Source organism: Nanorana parkeri, unplaced genomic scaffold (assembly GCF_000935625.1).
Source record: "Nanorana parkeri isolate BGI_ZX_2015 unplaced genomic scaffold, ASM93562v1 scaffold322, whole genome shotgun sequence".
Taxonomy (NCBI): Eukaryota; Metazoa; Chordata; class Amphibia; order Anura; family Dicroglossidae; genus Nanorana; species Nanorana parkeri.
In genome coordinates this window covers 417,137-425,054 of record NW_017306590.1, presented here as the reverse complement: position 1 = coordinate 425,054, position 7,918 = coordinate 417,137, and positions in this window count along the sequence as shown.

The window sequence follows — 7,918 nt, the reverse complement described above, 5'->3', positions numbered from 1 at the left end:
TTCTTGTGCTCTTTGCTTAAGCTGGGCTGCAGTAACAATTAAAACCAAGCAAAAGCTTAGCAGTGGTGTGAGCATGAAATATACCGTTCATGTATTTTAAAAGTTAACTGTAAGACTTGAACATAATGTCTGTTTTTTTTTGAGGCATAAGTTGTCTGACACCAGTGCTTAACCAGCATTTGAGGCTATCATACTAATTGCCCCTCAGGATCTCTCCTATTCTCTCAGTGCAGTACACATTTTGTTCACCCGTATCAAGCCCTGAGGAAAGAGGGACCCTGTGAACTCTAAAAACATGTTGCTTTTTATGAAATACAGATCTAAATAAAATGAAATGTGAACTTTATACATTCTGCTTTTGGCTCCTGGCACACCAAGTCCATGCTTGAGCAAAGAGCCAACCTTTAGCCACCACTCCTGGGAGCTAATCATTCACTCTACACAGCTTAAGACCTGAATGAGAACACCTACTGCTTTAGGAGATCCAGGGCCCCACACCTTTCTTCTACTTCCCGACTTTAGGTTTATGGAACTCATGGTCATGGCATGACAGTCACCCAATCTGGCTGGAGCTAATGATAATCTTATGTCTTCCAGAAGTACCAGAAAACCTTGTTTGAGAGATCTCAGGGGAAATAGCAGCTATTCCTTCTGGAAGGTTTGCTGTTGCTTGCTTCTCTGTATCTAGGTGCTAGAATTTTCCATCTCCATAATATGAACACATAAGTTTGAAACCATAGCAATAACAGAACTTGCTCGCCAGGGACAAGCTTTATACTACCCAAAGTAGTCAAACGTTTTATAGCTCTGTAAAGATCCTAAGATAGTTTGGAGTACAAAAATTTGAAGAAGGGGCACATGTCCCAAAACCCATAAGTGGCAGCAGGGACATGGTATCTCAACTCTGTATTTTGCACAACTCCATATTTTAGCCAGGACTTTGCTGTATTCTTGACTGTGGTTAATATTGGTGGGTGTTGCAGTTTCACAAGTACTGTGATAAGCCTGCAATTGTTTTACATTTATGTGTAATTATTAAAGTGACACTAAACTCATTAGTTAAATGTTAAAAATGCATTCAAGTACCTTAACTATTAACAAAAATATAACTTATTTGTGTATCACTTAGGTGTAGATCCTCAAATCATCTCTGAATTGGTGCTGACACTGTCCTTCCTTCTGGAGGGTGGCTACTTTTGTTCTCCACTGTCCCTGTGTGTTATAAAGCAGCCACCACTCCAAGCTCACACCAATACAGAGATGATTTGAGGATCTACAGCCAAGTGATACACAAATAAGGTACATATCTGTTAGTAGTTAATGTACTTAAATGCATTTTTAAGATTTAACTTGTGAGTTTAGTGTCATTTTAGATTGTTGGTCAGCACTATTTTCTACTTTTTTAAACATAAGCTTGCCTGAGCTGAGCATGCATGTATATGGACAAGTTGGCCAAGAAACAACCTGGAGGTTTGTTGGATAAGTGCTCATCTAACTGTCCTCTAATGTTTACTTCCAACGTAAATCACACATATGTCTAACCAAGCATGGAGGGCAATAGAAGTGGCCATATGATTGCAGTCTACCAAGGATTGCTTAAGAATTCATGGTGTAGCTAGCTAGAAAAATACCTAGAGCTGCTACATTTTATTCTATAAAACTATAAGCCATTCTAGGATCAATGAAATTCAATTGTTTATAGAATGACTAGGAGGGTAGAAGATATTTCACATTGAGTCAATACCTTATAGCTAAAATAATCCCAGAAATTAAATGATGATTTTAAGAGATTAAACATATGTATTAGCCATTGGTGTTTGATTTGCACTGTGCTTTTAGCTTGTTATATACATCACATGTTATATATGTTTTTAAATAGTTCTCATAGATTTTATTGATTCAAAGAAATAAAATTACATTAAAGAGAAATTCCACCTTTTAGAAAAAAATATAAATGCACACTTCTTCATAAAAGAAAAAAATGTCCATTCATTATTTCTTTTTCTTTGCTTTGGAGCCGGTAAAGCATTGCAACAACGATCTGTGGATCTGTGGCTCCTGCAGACTCTTCCTCCCGTCCATGTCCGAGAGGAAGAATGAATGGAATAAAATTGCAGTTATGTCACTGTATGTGTAATCCATTGAGAACTACGAGTCCCTCTCCGGTAGTGGCTGCTGGGACTTGTAGTATTTTCATTTACAGATCTTGTCAAAGGATCTGTGAATGGGTGCCGTGGACTGAGGCACGGCACTGAATTCACAAATCCACTCCAGCCTTTAACTTTTACTTCGGGTTGCTTGTGTTATCTTGGAAAGGACTCCCGTTTTTTAGAAAGACCTATATTTTCTGATTTCATTTGTGTTTCATTATTTCTAATATAAGCAAAATGTACTGTGCTGCATAATACATTTCTAATTAAAGAGCAAAAATCACATTTGCTGGAATGCTAAAGCACTTCTTATACGTGCAACATATTGCATGAGCTGCAATGAAGACCTTGCAAAGTAATATATGCATATTCAACCCAAAAAATAGCTATACAAAAAAAAAAAGACAAGACCTTATTTGAAGAGTAACCCTGCAGGTCTTATTTCCACAAGCTGTAGGCTGTATTTTGCAGCTTTTCAAACATCACAGAGGACTGTGCGTGTGTGGTTATAATGTCTTTTGATGGGACAAATTGGCAAGCAGCATTATTTGCTGGGTAACATCAAAGCGCATTAATCTTTTGTTCCATTGCAAGTCCAAGTCCACATTAGTGCTTTCACCCAGTCATTATTAAGACTCTAGCCCAGGGGTGTAATAAATGTTTTATGACATGCAAACCAAGGTAATGGAATGCAAATTCCGAAATATATAACCATACATTTATTTTCTCACACAGGAAATCAGGATGGATTTTACCAAGGGAAATCTACAGCAAATTGGTGGAAAGCTATACAAAAAAAGTCCAGAAGTTTAGGAAGCACCGCTCTAAGCTAAAACAAAAAGGAAAGAACGATATTTAAAGGTGTATAGACTCTAAAAAGTATCAATATGCAAATCTTTTATACTTTCTAATCAAAATATTACTATGTGATATTATGTCTTTTATGTTTAAACTTAGACCACCTGTTAAGACATACCATTTCTGAACATATGGTGATATTCAGGGTTCTTGAAGCCCTGGGAAGGACTGTGGATCAGGACTCCAAATGGAATCTTGTAATATTGTACCAGGGTCCATTTTTCTTTCTTAGCCATCTTATAGTGAGTTGGACCTAAAGAAACTCTATCAAACCAGAGAGAAACACAATGGAGACTTTTAACAGGTGGAATCTGAAAGTGTGAGGAAGGCTGTAATGTACTTCGTTCAGTAGAGCACTTTTTGATTCCTGCAAGCAGACCTCACTGTAATGTTATTATTACTTCTTGTTGCTACCCAAGTCCTATTCCATAAAAACCATGGTTTCCATACACTGTACAGGCAGTGGCGGAACTACCACCATAGCAACCCATATGGGTGCCCTGGGGCCCACCACTGAGGGGAACAAGTCAGGAGCGGGGCTTATAGTCCTCCCTGGTCCTGGCATAGGCACACACAGAATGCAAAACACCAGGGAACTGGAGTGGACGGAGGGGTATATCAGTCTCCGCAACCCCAGACATTGTAGGTGGGGACAGTGAATGGCCTGAACTGCACAGCTTAAAAGGTGTGGTCAGACTCCTGATGCCTTGTCTGGATTGGTCAATGACAGGAGTGGGCATGGTTTACCCGGGGACTGGAGTGTGGAGGGGAGAAAGTGGCACGGTTGTGGAAAGACAGACAACAGGGACATCAAGGAGGGGACAGAGATAGGGAGACGTCTGCGTTCAGCTGGTCATGGGGCTTGAGGCATAGTGCTGGCTGTTGCTGTATGGTGCTGCGATCTGTCACCAGACTTCCTGGGTTTCTGCTGGCTATGATACATACTGGGTCATTCATTGCAGTGCCTGTTAACTGTAATTGTCCAGTATTGTCCCTGCTCTCTGTCCCTAAGGGCTTGTTCACCCATTTACAGTGTGTTCCAGCGCAGTTAGCCCCCGGCATTCTGTGGTGGGAGGGAGAGTGGCAGTGCAGTCAAGTCAATGGCACTGCAGCCACGCCTGCAGAAAATAGAGCTTTCAGCATTTTTTGTGATTGCACTGAACCGGAATGCAGGCATTTATCTGCCACACGTTCTGGTGCGGGCGATTGCACAGCCACTGCGTGGCTGCGTTATAATTGACTTGATGCACTGGCACGCCCCCTCCCACCCCAGAATGCAGGGGGACGTTTATAATGCAATACAGTGTGTTCCAGCAGCTAACCAAGCTGGAATGCACTGTAAATGGTGTGAACAAGCCCTAAACAGTGACATAACAACCGCCATAGTGACCCACGCAGTCACTATGTGGTCGATGGCAGAGGGGGGCCCGGTCAGGAGGCCGGAGCCCCGAAGCGGAGGTGGAGGAGGCTGGGGCCTAGCAGCGCTGGTCTGGCAGAAGCGGAGGAGGCCAGGGGCCAGCAGCACGAGGCCAATGGTGGTGGTGGAGCAGGCCGGGCCCAGCAGCTGGGCTGGAAGCTAAGAGCAGCACACTGTGCAAGGAAAAGGACCAGCCCACCTGGGACCCTGCAGAGCCCACCATAGAAAGTCTCAGGTGGGCTATGCAGGATCCATGGTGGGCTCTGCAGGGATTCTGGTATGTGCTGGGTCACAGGTGGGCTGTGCGGGGTCTCAAGTGGGTTGTGTGAGGTCTCAGGTGGGCTATGCGTGGTCTATGGTGGGCTCCGCAACAGTGAACGTTGGAGTGATCTCTTTTTCAGGAATGTGTTTTGGAGTCAGGTACTTTGTTTTTGGTGGTTTGGGGAACCCGATACAACATTTTGCCATGGAGCCCTGTGATTCCCATGATGCTTATTCCATGTGTCACGATAGGTCTTTCTGTGTGAGGCAGTGTGAAAGCATGAGCTGGCCAGTTTGATCTGATTGGAACTTGGCCATCCTGATTGGTTCCTGATTGCAAAGCGAGCTGTTAATTGACTTGTACCGCAGTCATTCTTTTTCACCTAGAATGTTAATTACCCTTTCCACAGTATGGAACTATGTTTCTGAATTAATTATTAACAAGATTTAGGACACCTTCTTGCTAAGTAGAATATGTTTAAGGTTTAATGTTAGAGTAAATGTCTAAGTGTTATTAAACCCTCATTGTAAAAGTGTATATGTAGCTGCATACCTCCAGTACTGCAACACTTTGTGACAGTTTGTTCTGTGTAAATGTAGGCAAAAACAACCATTCTTAGTATACTTTCTTTCCAAGTCGAATGTAATATCTGGAAAACACCAAATTATGTCCACTAGATGGAGCTGAAAAGTATTGGAAATAAATACTTTTTTCCTATGCTCCTCAGCTCCATCTAATGGCCATAACGCAGTATTTTCCTGATACTACAATTGGCTTGGAAAGAAAATATACCAAAGACACATTAGATTTTTCCTCCATTTGCACAGAACCAACATTAATGGAGTCCCGCAGAACAAATGGTTCTGCAAATTGTTTATAAATCAGCCAGAATCACTGACCTGGAACAACATGCAGATCAGTAACTGCAGAGAAAAGTCAATACGCCTTATCTGTTTACTTGATTCAGGTTAGTGACCCTTTGAAGTCAAAGGCTCAGCAGGAAAGCCAGACAACAACAAGGAGGGGTCACACATTGCAAAAGCCATGTTTAATGCATTAGGTTTCATTCAAGCTTCCTTTCAAGAATTGGAGGCACATTAATAATTAATTATTTTAGGAGCTAGGTAAAGTGTTGAGGGTTTAGTTTAATAGGGTGGCTATGTATTAGACCATCTTTTACTATTAGGGATAGCTGTATGCTAGGGCATATAGCTATTCCTCCTTTCTCAACTACGGTGCCATGGCACCCTTGGGTGCCTTCTGACTTTGTCAGGGGTGCTTCAACATTTTTCAATAGTGTAGGCGAGCCGGCCACTACTACGATGAAAACATATGATGCTAATCCAGGGTGGCTGCATCCAGGCCTTCCACCAGAATTCTATAGTCTGCCTCTGTCCAGACCTGCAACGCCTCCCACCATCTGTCATGCTGTGGTGAAGAAAGGATTGGACTGGAAGGAGGGACTGAGGACTTTAATGTGAAGGTGGGCTTCTGATAGGATTGGGGCTTCTGATGGGGAGGGGATGCTTGTGATGTGAAAGGGGGGGCACTCTGAGTAAATTGTTTTTCTTTTTTTTGCATGGCATTACCCCTTAAAACCTATACTAGATAGGGTCTGGGATAGAGATTGGGGGAATTGCAAGTCACTTTTTACATTTACATTTTTTGTCTCGAAATTTTGCATAATTTTAAAGAGTGCCTTGACTGAAATAAAAAAGTGAGAAACGGTATGCTAGGAACAGTTAGTAGAGCTTCAATTGTTCTAAGCAATTAAAGCCCTACACCAAAAGCTACCTGCAGAGGGCTTCCCAATAACTTACTGGTGTACAGTGTGGGGGGAGAACATGAATAAAGTTAATAATTAATCTGATATAGCAGTGTCCAATTCATTGTTTACAAAAGGCATAACACAAAAAAATATATAATAACTCATTATTGTAACAAGTTTCATGTTTGTAAGACACTAAAAAGACAGCATTTGTGATCCCAGCATAGCTCGCTCTACATTGCACTCTGACTTAACTGTCCTAAGGAGAAATAAAGCAGCAGTTCATGTCTTAGTTTTATTATTGCAAGCAAATAGTATAATATATTCCCCTTGCTAGGCATCACTGGGGAGGGATTTTGTATTTACCGCTCAAGAAATTGAATGGCATGTCAAGGCATTTACATCCTCATGCATTTTTATGACAGGCTCTGATGAATCAGGCAGATTCAGACCATTGCTTCTCCAAACGAAACAAGTGTTCGGGGTTTGTAAGCAATACTTTAAGTGCTGTCACCACATATTTGTCAGTAGGGCAACGTTCAGGAAACGTTAATATGAAAAACTGCATATACATGGGCTCATAATATGGGATTTGGGTTATGCACAGTGTGTCAGTGTGCATGTCTATGCATTTACATGTGCCCAACATACCTATATCTAAATTTGTAATTTCTTGGTAAATGCTACTAAGTTGGTCATCAATTAAATCTGAACGTCAGGCAAATATAAAAGCCCACCTTCTGATCTAAATTAAAAATAATTTCTTGTGTTTAGGTTGTATAAATTCCTATTTTTTATATTATCCTCCTTAAATACCATGCACAGCACACATTGGGAGTTTGCTGACAGCAGCAGAAAGTGGAGTTACAGTTTCAGGAGTGTGGTATGTCATGCACTGTCTAATTAGCATGCTGGGAGGTATTAATGATCAAGCTATTTTGTTTAACTGCATTATATAAAAGCGAGTTCTCTGACCTTGCTATGCTGGCATTTAATGCTATGTAGACCACAAAACTGGTCAAAAAGAGTTTTATATCTTTTGGTATGTAAGACAGTTAATATGTATGTATTTTTTCTATGGGGTCTATTCACTATGCTGCCGAGGGCAGCCGAGTGAATGACCGATCAGAAGTGAAGTGAGCCGAACACTGTTCGGCTATTCACTTCAGGCTGGTACGGCTGATTTCAGCCGTACATCGGCTGAAATCCGCCATACATCGGCCTGCTTCGTGTGGCTTCGGGTCGGCCGAACATCCTCAGCATGTTCGGCCGACCCGAAGTGCAGAAGGAGTTCGACTCAGCCGATCCAACATCTGGATCGGCTGAGCCAAACCTCCGGCAGGCTTCTCACTGCTGTTCCGGCTATTCTTAAAGATGCCGAACAGCAGTGAGTGCTCGGCGGCATTTGGCTCGGCTGTTCTGCTCGGTCCCTCAGAGGCACCGAGCAGAACAGAAAAAGAGTG